Below are 13,341 nucleotides of genomic sequence, written 5' to 3'. Positions count from 1 at the left end.
AAAACAAAGGCTAAGACTAAGAATAGGTACCAGCCACCACTTTTTCTGTTTCTATCATATCTGAGCTTGAATAAGTACCATGTCATGTGTCTTTACTACTGGCCCAATAAGGACTGGCATAAGAAGCCTGAAGGTAAATTGTTTCATTGTAAAGCCCCTGGCATCACTATCACTAATTAAACTAGGAGGGCACTGTGTTCAATGAGGAGGAGGGGAGGAAGGGAATGAGGAAGATGGAAATAGAAGACCTGGGACCTGGCTCCTATTTTGGGCTTCATCAGTATGCTGTAATGAGAAAATGGGCAAATCAACAGTTCTGGGGCTATTTCCTCATTTGTGAAATGAAGAGTTTGACCTATTTGGTTTTTGTGGACTCCATGAAAAGATGATTAGAACCAATTCCATAAGTCATTCTTCAACAATGGGATGGAATGAAAAGGCAGCCTTTAGCCTATTCATGATGAGCAGTGATTGGTATCAAATATTAGCTTTTGGAATTGGATACTATCTTAATATTTAAATAATAATGCCATTTTAAGTTATAGCATTAGTGTGACCCTCTAAAATATACAGTTCAAGGAAAACCAGAGCCTTCTTTGGATCTACTGGTTGTTGTAGTTCACTAGGAGACAGATTTCCTGTTTCAGCTTGACAGTACCCAAGACTTGGGCTAACAACATAGGGCTATGGCAAAGTTACAAATTCTTTTGCAATTCCTTTTATTGTACTTTGGAAATGGCTAAACTGAATCTTATTTCTATAGTTACTGATATACCAACCATGAGAGTCATGATCAAATGTCCTGCCCTGGGGGGACTGTACCCTAACATTGGAAGAAGGAACTAGTGAAACCCTGTTATTAAGGAAATCAGCAGATACCCACTATAACAATAATTGAATTACAGTAGTCACCCCATCCAGATCAGAACCTCTGAGAAGTGAGTAGCAGTGGTGGTTGGTTGCTGTACTTTATCAAATATAACATAGCACGAATTGAAGAGTACACCATTGTTATGTATTAAAAAAGAGAAAAGGGCTGGGCGTGGTGGCTCGCGCCTGTAATCCCAGCACTTTGGGAGGCCGCGGTGGGTGGGTCACCTGAGGTCAGGAGTTCAAGACCAGCTTGGCCAACATTGTGAAACCTCGTCTCTACTAAAAATACAAAAATTAGCTGGTCGTAGTGGTGGGCACTTTCAATCCCAGCTACTCGGGAGGCTGAGGCAGGAGAATTACTTGAACCTGGGAGGCAGAGGTTGCAGTGAGCTGAGATCATGGCATTGCACTCCAGCCTGGGCAATAAGAGCGAAACCGTGTCTCAAAAAAAAAAAAAAAAGGAAAAAATTCTGCTTTCAACGAATCCATGCCATGTCATAGTATGTAAACTGCACCTCAATTTCAGAGAAGTTAAAATGTGAATAAATGATTAGAGAATCAATGAAATATGATGTTTAATTGGTTTGGTCATCTACTTGCCTGGATACATTTATCAAAGTAGCTATACTTTTTCACTACCCATAATTATTTATACTTTTTAGTAATTTATTTATTTTTTTGAGATGGAGTCTTGCTCTGTCACCCAGGCTGAGTGCAGTGGTGCGATCTCGGCTCACTGCAGCCTCCGCTTCCTGGGTTCAAGTGATTCTCCTGCTTCCCCCTCTCGAGTAGCTGGGACTACAGGCACATGCCACCATACCTGGCTAATTTGTTTTTGTATTTTTAGTAGAGATGGGGTTTTACCATGTTGGCTAGGCTGGTCTCGAACTCCTGACCTCACGTGATCTGCCCACCTCGGCCTCCCACAGAAACCAATGAAAAAGAAAAAAAAAATGGTATTTTCTGCTGGCTATCATATCATTTCACAACACCTCTCTCTAATCACTGGTTGAGTGGTTTTTGCTGCTTCTTGTCCTTTTTTAGAGGGAGAGGTTTACTGTATTAGGCTAAAGAATATAATTCCTTAGGTAACAGCTAGCCCCTTATTCTCTGAATTCATAGCTAACTTCTTCCCAGCATGCTATGGGAGACATGTTGACATCATCTTTCAGATGGAAAAATAGATGCCTTAGACATTTACCAAGCAAAATTGCTGCCCTAGGGTTCTACTCAAATCCCAATTTGAATGTCAGTGTTTTATTGTCATCAATTCCATTGACTGGTTGCAGCTCTGTAATGGATACATGAGCCATTTCCTAACCATGACAGTACTGCTTATTAAGCAGTGAAGGATCCCAAAGCAGCAGCATGATAGGTGACAGGGCCACAAGTTAAATTAAATCCATGTTGCAAATGATTCTACAAGTGACAACAAATAGATCTGTCAGCCTCACTGGTACCCAGTCTCTGAGGATAGTTCTGAAAAAGGTTGGCACTGGTACTGGGAGAGGAAACTTGCTGAGGTAACTTTATAGGTCAAGGTTAACATACTGCTGGCATGGGCAGGAGAGCACCCCCCCGCCCTGACTGAAGAAGTCTACTACTTCATTAATATCATACAGGCTGAAACTCTCCTAATTCAGTTACTACCATAACCTGACATGAATAATTGACACTACAAATAATTTATAATCTACAAATGGGCCCAACTGCCAGAGACTAAAGTTCACCACTAACTTAAAAACAATATCAATGATATAATCAATAAAAACGTACTTTAAATGAATCATATAAGGAACAACATGTTATTGACCTGCAACAGTCAGACCTTCCTCATCTTTACAGAAGGTAGCTCAGAATACCAGTTGCACAAAATGACATATTTTGGCCCTATTTAACTTATTTTCAAGAGGTTCCAAAAGAAGTAGCGAGGAAGCCTTTGGGAGTTCCAGGAAACCACCCATGTGCCTAAAGGGAAACTTCATATTTGGTTCCCCAAGGAGGGTCTGGGATGCGTCTAGGGAAGGCAGGAGAAGGTCTCAATGGAAATGAATAAGGTATGGCTAGAAGAAGCCCACAGCAATGCCCCATGTTTGCCTCCTATATTTCTTGCCCAGACTGGACTTCCACCTCCCTTCTTTCCTGAATTCTCTCATCCCTAACAACTCTTTAGTCACTAGGGGTGGGGAAAATATTCTGAATCTGGCTCTAGTGCCATCAGCAGATCATGAGAGGCTAAGTGAAATAAGAGTTTCCCTAACAGTGCCAAAGAATCGGACTTTCTGCCTGCAAATGCCATGAGTAATCTCCAGGACCTAGTGATCAATTTTTAGATACCTCAGACACAGTATTTCTTGTAATCACTAATCCCAACTCACAAGTGTCTACATGCCACCTCCTGCCATGGGCTCTGAATTCCACAATCTCCAAATGTAGTTTTTGTAACATATCCTAGTGTGAAGGGGGACTGCATATCTCTTTCTTCCCCAATAATTTCTACATAAACAAATTTAAATGGTGACACTTTGGAATGAGAGATATTATCTAAAAAGGGATTGCTGAACTCAGATCTCAGATCCTTGGATATCAATAACTCAGTTTCTAAAATATAGCAGCAACTTGGCGGCAGAATGGCACATGGAGTACACAAGAATGGGATAAAGACTTGGGATGATGCACCCAGACAAAAGAGTCATCCATATCCCTAGAAATACCACCCACTGCAGAGCTCTGAGTATTCTAAGTGGTTTTAGCTAAACTGCTTTCTTTAGAATCTAATAAAGTGTTACCAAATAAGGCAAGTTCCCTGGTCCCAAGGAGACCTGTGACCCCTGGACTGTGCATTTTAAAAATGAACTTTCTTATTTTGAAATAATTTTAAATTTACAGAAAAATTGCAAAGATAATACATAACATTCTCCTGTACTCCTCGCCCAGTTTCCCTTAATGTGAGCTTCTTACATTAGGATGGTAAATTTGTTATAATTAATGAATCAATCCTAGTCCATTACTATTAACTAAATATAACACTTTTTTTAGATTATATTAGTTTTCCCATTAAAGTCCTTTTTTTCCAGAATCTAATTGACATTTCATCTAATCATGTCTCTTTAGTTTCCTCTGGTCTGTGACAGTTTCCTAGTCTTTTCTAATTTTTTTTTCATGACCTTGACTGTTTTGATAGTAGTCAGACATTTTGGAGAATGTCTTTTGGTTTTTGGATTTCTCTGTAAGTTTCTCATGGTTAGACTGGGGTTATGAGTTTGCGGTGATGGAAATAAATGATGTCTCTTCTCAGTATATCATATGTGTGACTTAGTAACTTTGATTACCAGGTCAAAGTAGTTTGAGAGGTTTCTACATTGTAAAGTTACCCCACCTCCCCCCACCCGCTGATCCTTCCCATACTCTGTTCTTTGAAAGCTAGTCTTTAAGTTCAAGCCACACTCAAGGGAAGAAGAAAATTAAGCTCCACCATCTGGGGTGAAGTATTTACATACATAATTTGGAATTCTACAGTGTGGATTTTTCTCTTTTCACCTTTTCATTCATTCATGCATTTATATCATTATATAATCATGTGCATTTATTTTGTGTTTTGGGCTATAATCCAATACTACATCATTTATTTTGTGGCTAAAATTGTTCAGCTTTGGCCACTGAGAGCTTCTTTAGGTTACCTCCTGTGTCCCTTTAACATGCTCCCATTCTTTGGATTATCGCACTTCCTTACTTTCTGGTACCACAGTGTTCTCCAGCTCATCTTGTATTCTCCACACTCCAGCCCAATAATGAGCCATGTCCCCAGAAAGTCCTGTTTTATTTCACTATAGAATGGAATTAGAAACCCAGATCTGGGCACTAGGTGGGACTATGCAGGTTTGCTAAGCACCCAGACTGTTCCTATGCATGCTTAACTTTGAAGACAACCACTGTGGAAAGTCAAGCAAAATAAACTAGAAATTATATACGATTAAAAGTTCTATAATCATTGTTTTAAAGAATTACTACTATTTTCTCAATGTCAGTGCAAGATTAACAGCTCCAAAATGTAGAGAACCCTCATAGTCTCATAGAGAGAAGAGAGAAAAAGTGATAGTGGTGAAATAATGATTCCTAAATAAAGTGGCAAGAATTCAGCACCTAAAAACTAGAATAAATTATATTTATTGAAAGTTTTCTCTGTTCCAAAAACTATGCTAAGTGCACAGCCTCAAACCTCATACTGTAGGTATAATATCCTCCTTTTAAAAGATACAAAAATTGAGGCCTAAAAGATGAAATGTTTGCGCAAAGCAATACAGTCAGTAGATGGCAGAGCTCAGACACCAGATCAAGGTCCATCTGATTCTCAAAGCAGAGGATTTTGGCATGACAACTCAGCTTTATTGAGGTATAACTGACAAATAAAAATTGTGTATATTTAAGGTTTACAGCATGCTCATATAAGCCTTTGTGCATATGTCTGCTGTTTCTATCAGAACTCAAATGCCATGAGGGAGGAGCAGCCTATTCATTGTTGTATATACTGTGTCTGTTACATAGTAGGCATTCAGCAGATAATGTCTGAATAAATCTGACCCATTTTCTACATGATAAAAATGAGGACCGTGAAGTACAATATGTTTTCTCCCATTGTATAATTAGACTTGTGTTTCAAATTAGGTAAATAATTCCAACAATAAATATTCTACTGAAAGCAGACTTCTAAATTCACATACTTCATGTTTGGAAATGATGAAAACACGTATGAGTAAAAGTATTCTGAGCGATAAATTTTAGTAAACAAAAAGATAGTAAAGATAGTCTAAAAGTAGAAAGCAAATCTCAAATCCAATCATTTTCTTCACTGCCAAGATTAAGATGAAACTTTGCTGGCAATGCTAGATCCTGATTAACAGATAACAAACATTATTCTGAAATAGTTGTTCTGAAACAGATAAAAAATGAGAATGCCACTTCACTTACATTTGCTAGATCAAAGGCTGGCACACCTTATCCTAAATGGGATTGTTTTAATGGCATGAACAAACTCAGATGACAAACTTTAAAGCACAAAGAAGGAAATATAACAACAACATAATAAAAACCATTTTAAAGTCTATTATCTATCAGCCAACTTGGGTTTAAATCGGTTCCTCCCATAAACTAAATTTACTTTGTGATTTGCCAATCCATTCCTTCATTCATCCATCAAATACTTATTTGGCTTCTATTATGTGCCAGCACTGCTTTATATGCTAGGGACCATAGCTATGAACAAAACAGATGAGAAATGTTGCTCTCATGGAGCTAACGGTCCTGATGGGGTGGGAGAGGTAACAATTAAAAAAAAAACAAATAGATGTCAAATGATGTCAGTGCTTGAAAAAAAAAAAAGTCACAGAAGGGACAAGCGGTTGCAATTTAAGGTAGAGTGCTTTCTCACTGAGAAAATGAACTTGAGTGAAGACTTGAGAGTGGTGAAGGAACTCAGACATATCCATCTAGAAAAGGAGAGAGCAAGTGCCAAAGTCATGAGGCAGGTCACGTGCTGTCTGTGTATGTGAGGAGGCACAAGAAAGCCACAGCAAAGTGAATAAGGGGTGGGGTGTCATAGGAGATGTGGTAAAGAAATAACTATATATGGAGTGAAGCTGTGGGGTGGAGATAGATGAGGACTGATTGTGTAGTACCTGGTGGGTGATTCTGAGCACTTTGGCCTTTACTGAGGGAGATGGGAAGCCCTTGCAAGTAAGAGACTTTAAAGGATCACTCTAACCTGCTGTTTTGAGAATCAACTATGGGGCAGGGGCCAAAAAATCATACAGATGAGAGGGTTGTGGTGGCTTGGATGTAAAGTGATAACAAGTAGAAAGGTGGCTAGATTCCGAGTATATTTTCATATTAGAACCAACTATTGCAGATGGGGTGTAGGATATGAAAAAGAGAGGAGTCAGAGATGGCAAAAAGCCTGGAGATCAGCAAACATGATGGATGGAGTTACTACTTATTGAGATCAGAGAGGATGTAGTAAGTGTAGATATTTGGGGGAAGGGGTGCAAATTTGTTTACTTTGAGAACCATATTTGATTCTAAGATAACATGTTGAGTAGGCAGTTAGCCATACAAGTCTGTAGTTCAGTTTAGCCCTCCAGGAACTACAAATATAAATTTGGAAGTTATTAGCATTAGAAGTATGAGAAGAGGAAAGCTCACCAGGGGAGCAAGTGTAGGCAGAGCAGAGTTTCAAGAAATGAAGTGGTTGTTGGACGGGGATGTGTTAAGAGAGTTTTCTTTTTTCTCTTTCTTTCTGGAGGCATGTAGGCTAATAAGATGAGAATGATTCTATAGGAAGGAAAAGGTGATGCCGGAAGTACAGAAAATTTCTCGAGCAATTCTCTCACAGTTGAAGGAATTTCTTCTACTTGCTTCAAAGATTGCTGACATGCAGCATCCTGTCTCTGTGGGTGGGAAATGATATATAGAAGCACTGAGAATGGATAAAAGGCCAGAAATGTAGGCATTAAAAACATTGTTCACGGTGCGGGTGCAGTGGCTCACGCCTGTAATCTCAGCACTTTGGGAGGCCGAGGCGGGCGGATCACAAGGTCAGATCGAGACCATCCTGGCTAACAGGGTGAAAGCCCGTCTCTACTAAAAATACAAAAAATTAGCCGGGGGTGGTGGCGGGCGTCTGTAGTCCCAGCTACTCGGGAGGCTGAGGCAGGAGAATGGCGTGAACCCGGGAGGCGGAGCTTGCAGTGAGCTGAGATTGCGCCACTGCACTCCAGCCTGGGCGACAGAGCGAGACTCCATCTCAAAAAAAAAAAAACATTGTTCACCATGATGGCCAGGTGTGGTGGCTCATGCCTATAATCCTAGCACTTTGGGAGGCTGAGGTGGGTGGATTGCCTGAGCTCAGGATTTTGAGACCAACCTGGGCAACATGGTGAGATCCCATCTCTACTAAATATATATATATATATATATATATATATATATGTATGTATATAAAGCCGGACATGGTGGCATGCACCTGTAGTCCCAGCTACTTAGGAGGCTGAGGCACAAGAATCGCTTGAACCCGGGAGGCAAAGGTTGCCATGAGCCAAGATTGCACCACTTCACTCCAGCCTGGGCAACAGAGCGAGAATCTGTCTCCAAAAACAAACAACAACAACAAAAAAACATTGTTCACCCTGAGAATCAATGATAAAACTTAATCAATACGAGAGTAGTAGAATATACAATTAATACATAAAATTCAAATAGCCTAGAAACCATATATCTGAAAACAGATCCAAACCTATGATAATAAAGAACTCTCAAAGCTCAATAGTAAAATAAAATAAAACATCCCATCAGAAAGTAAGCTAATGACATGAAGAGAGATTTCACCAAAGAAGATACATAAATAGAAAATAGGCACATAAAAAGATGTTCAATATCATGAGCCATTAAGGAAGTGCAAATTAAAATCACAAGAAGTTATCACTACACACCTAGCAGAATGGCTAAAATAAAACAGTAACAATACCAAGTGCTCATGAGTATGTAAAGAAACTGGATCTCTCAAACACTGTTGGTGAGACTGTAAGATGGTAATTTATACAATGACAAATTAGTTTGTCAGTGTCTTAAAAAACTACACATATACCATGCAACCCAAGAATTGTACTCCCAGTGACTTATCCTACAGAAATGAAAATTTATGTCAATACAAAAACCTATGCAATGTTCATAACAGCTTTATTTGTAAAAGCCATGAACTAGAAACAACACACGTCTCTCAATAAGCAAATGGTTCAACAAACCATGGTGTATCAATACCATGGAATATTACTCATAAACAAAAATGAATGAACTATTGATATATGTAACTTGGATTAATCTCAAGAGCATTATGCTGACTCTAAAAAGCCAATATCAAAAGGTTCCACATTATATTATTCCATTTATATAACATTCTTGCAATGGCAGAATTATAGAGATGGAAACAGATTAGTGATTGCTAAGGGTTAGGGATGGTTGTGGAAGATAGTAGGTGTGACTATTAAAGGGTAGTATGAGGGAAAACTTTGTGGTAATGGAATATATCTGCTACTTGATTGCAGTGATGGTTACACAAATCTATACAAGTGATAAAATGACACAGAACTATACATACAGATTGTACCAATGTCAGTTTCCTAGTTTTGATCTTACAGTTATGTAAGATGTAACCATTGGGGGAAACTGAGTAAAGGCTGCATGGGACCTCACTGTATTATCTTTGCAATTTTTTGTGAATCTATAATTATTTCCAAATAAGATGTTAAAAAAATGCATGCATGCATGCATGCATGAATGAATATAAGTTTTCCCTCTCCACATTACAGTATAGATATTACAATTCCGAAACCACTGTGTATTATACAACTAAGCAAATGAGTTATTAATATATTGATGTTTTTGGGTGCTGGAATTCTCATTGTGGAAGAACATCTATAAGGAATTTTTACATCTCTACAAAAGTAGAATGGCTGGAAGAGCCCTGAGGGATTGGATTGGAATTGGAGATCAGCATAATGAATTAGTTATTTCACATATATGTCTACATGTATACATGTCTATATGTTTATATGTTTACATTTCTACATATAGACATACATAGAATTTGTATGCATGTATACATATGTGTGATTTTTTTTTCCTAGCTCTATTGCTGAAAGATCCAGAAGTAACAACATTCTGGTAGCAATGAGCATATTCTAGTTCCCAGATCTCAGTTTCTAAATATTACTCCTAACTAAAAGTAACCAAATGTCCACTGACAGATCACTGTATAAAGAAAATGTGGTATATACACATGATATAGTTCGGCTGTTTCCCCACCCAAATCTTGAATTGTATCTCCCAGAATTCCCACGTGCTGTGGGAGGGGCCTGGGGGAGGTAATTCAATCATGGGGGCCAGTCTTTCCTGTGCTATTCTTATGATAGTGAATAAATCTCATGAAATCTGATGGGTTTATCAGGGGTTTCCACTTTTGTTTCTTCCTCATTTTGTCTTGCTGCCACCATGTAAGAAGTGCCTTTTGCCTCCTGCCTGATTCTAAGGCCTTGCCAGCCATGTGGAACTGTAAGTCCAATTAAACCTCTTTTTCTTCCCAGTCTCAGGTATGTCAGCAGTGTAAAAACGACTAATACAATAAATTGGTACCAGGAGAGTGGGGCACTGCTGAAAAGATACCTGAAAATGTGGAAATGACTTTGGAACTGGGTAACAGGCAGAGGTTGGGACAGTTTGGAGGGCTCAGAAGAAGACAGAAAAATGTGGGAAAGTTTGGAACTTCCTGGAGACTTGCTGAATGGCTTTGACAAAAATGCTCATAGTGATATGAACAATAAGGTCCAGGCTGAGGTGGTCTCAGATGGAGAGGAGGAACTTGTTGGGAACTGGAGCAAACGTGACTCTTGCTATGTTTTAGCAAAGAGACTGGTGGCATTTTGCCCCTGCCCTAGACATTTGTGTAACTTTGAACTTGAGAAAGATGATTTAGGCTATCTGGTGGGAGAAATTTCTAGGCAGCAAAGCATCCAAGAGGTGACTTGGGTTCTGTTAAAAGTATTCCATTTTAAAAGGAAAACAGAGCATAAAAGTTTGGAAAATTTGCAGCCTAATGATGTAGTAAAAAAGAAAAACCCATTTTCTGAGGAAAAAACTCAAGCTGGCTTCAGAAATTTGCATAACAAGGAGCCGAATGTTAATCCCCAAGACAATGAGGAAAATGTCTCCAGGGCACGTCGTGGGTTTTCAAGGCAGCCCCTACCCACCCCTATCACAGATTTGGAAGTCCAGAAGGAAAAAATGGCTTCCTGGGCCAGGCCCAGGGTCCCCATGCTGTGTGCAGCCTAGGGACTTGGTGCCCTGCATCCAAGCCACTCCAGCCATTGCTAAAAGGGGCTAAGGTACAGCTTGGCCCATGGTTTCAGAGGGTGCCAGCCCCAAACTTTGGCAGCTCCATGTGGTGTTGAGCCTGCAGGTGCACAGAAGTCAAGAACTGAGGTTTGGGAATCCCTGCCTAGATTTCAGAGGATGTGTGGAAACACCTAGATGTCCAGGAAGAAGTCTGCTGCAGGGACAGGGCTCTCATGGAGAACCTCTGCTATCGCAGTGCAGAAGAGAAATGTGGGGTCAGAGCCCCCACACAGAGTCCCTACTGGGGTACTATATAGTGGAGCTGTGAGAAGAGGGCCACCATCCTCCAGATCCCAGAATGGTAGATCCACTGAAAGCTTGCACCGTGTGCCTAGAGAAGCCATAGGCACTCAATGCCAGCCTGTGAAAGCAACCAGGAGCGAGGCTGCACCCTGCAAAGCCACAGGGGCAGAGTTGCTCAAGACCATGGGAACCCACCTCTTGCATCAGTGTGACCTGGACATGAGGCATGGAGTCAAAGGACATAATTTTGGAGTTTTAAGATTTGACTGCCCTGATGGATTTTGGATTTGCAAAGGGCCTGTATACCCTTTGTTTTGGCCAATTTCTCCCATTTGGAAGGTCTGTATTAACCCAACACCTGTACCCCCATTGTATCTAGGAAATAACTATCTTGCTTTTGATTTTATACACTCATAGGCGGAAGGGACATGCCTTGTCTCAGATTAGACTTTGGACTGTGGACTTTTGGGTTAATGCCAAAATGAGTTAAGACTCTGGGGGACTGTTGGGAAGGCATGATTCATTTTGAAATATGAGGACATGAGATTTGGAGGGGCCGGGGCAGAATGATATGGTTTGGCTGTGTCCCCACCCAAATCTCAACTTGAATTGTATCTCCCAGAATTCCCACATGTTGTGGGAGAGACCCAGGGGGAGGTAATTGAATCATGGGGGCCAGTCTTTCCCGTGCTGTTCTCATGATAGTGAATAAGTATCATGAGATGTGATGGGTTTATCGAGGGTTTCCGCTTTTGCTTCTTCCTCATTTTCTCTTGCCACCACCATGTAAGAAGTGCCTTTCACCTCCTGCCATGATTCTGAGGCCTCCCCAGCCATGCGGAACTGTAAGTCCAATTAATCCTTTTTTTCCAGTCTTGGGTATGTCTTTATCAGCAGCATGAAAACAGACTAATACAACACACAATGAAATATTATTCAGCCTTATAAAAGAAGGAAATCCTGTAATTTGTGACAACATTAATAGACCTGGAGGACATTATATTAAGTGAAATAAGCCAGGCATAGAAAGACAAATACCACAGGATCTCACTTATATATGGAATCTAAAAAAGGTGAACTAATAGAAGCAAAGAGGAGAATGGTGGTTGCCAGGGGCTTGGGGAGAAAGAAATGAGAAGTAGCAAACAGTATAAACTTTCAGTTATGCAAGATAAATGAATTCTGGAGATCTGCTATACAGCATGGTACCTACAGCTAACAATGTTGTATTATATACTTAAATTTTGCTAAGAAGGTAGATCATATGTTAAGTCCTCTTACCACACTCACAGAACACAACTACAACAATAATAAACGGGTGAGAGGAAACTTTGGGAGGTGATGGATATGTTTGTGGCCTTGATGGTGATGGTTGTTTCATAGGTGTATACCTATCCCCAAACTCATAGAAACGTATACATTAAATAAGTACAGCTTTTTATATGTCAAACATAACTCAATAAATTTTTTTTATAAAAGAATATTATTCACTTGTATAAAGTACTTTTAGAACAATAAATCCCAAACAAGTTCTTACGATTTCTTTAAAGGAGAATGACAAAGTAGGGTAAAAAGCCATTAGCCTTGTGAAAACCATAGTAGAATATCTAAAATTTCTATTATTTGATAAAGCACAATATCAAAAAGCAAGTTTTGTTTATGGTTTATAGTAACTTCAGCCAGTTTTTATTAAAAACTTTATGGTGCAAAACACTATTTCTACTACAATCCTATTTTTCTTATTTATGAAGTATCTATGTAGTAAAAATAGGCCAGAATGAGATATACCAAAATTATAAAACTGGTGGTGCTAAAAACTCAAGTGATTTTATGTTACTACATTTTTAAATTTCTCTACAATGAACATATACTATTTTTAAAAAGTAAAATGAATAAAATAAAATAAAACCAACAATGACTAAGCGGATGCAAAGGGAAAAAGCCAGAAAGAAAATAAAAGGTCAACCGTGCTTTGTGATTGCATGATGGTATTATGGATGATATATTCTTTTCCCTATTTCTAACCCTGTGATTTGACTAAGATGTGGCTTCTTCCTCTTACCCCTTTCTTTAAAACTTTTGCATCTGCTGCTTTTAAGGTATATTTAGTATCTTTTTAGCATAAGTGACACCACTTGTTTAGCATCTAGGGTTATTTTCCTGCTGCCCAGGACTGAATCTTTATACAATGGCTATCTCTGGTAACAATTTCCAGCTGTGGAGCAGTTCTATAGACTTTTCACCCCTGCCTTGTGCTGTCCCATTCCTGCTCTCCTTGAATAG

General features: G+C 39.4%; 1 protein-coding gene across 3 annotated transcripts in view; it reads right to left on the bottom strand.

Moving 5' to 3' along the window:
* The window catches only part of PRRG1 (proline rich and Gla domain 1), a 111,641-nt gene that overhangs the window by 17,505 nt on the left and 80,795 nt on the right, over positions 1–13,341 (bottom strand). The window lies entirely within an intron of this gene.

This window comes from Gorilla gorilla, chromosome X (assembly GCF_029281585.2).
Source record: "Gorilla gorilla gorilla isolate KB3781 chromosome X, NHGRI_mGorGor1-v2.1_pri, whole genome shotgun sequence".
Classification (NCBI taxonomy): Eukaryota; Metazoa; Chordata; class Mammalia; order Primates; family Hominidae; genus Gorilla; species Gorilla gorilla.
The sequence above is the reverse complement of the archived record's forward strand: the minus strand, read 5'-3'. Positions and strand labels throughout refer to the sequence as shown.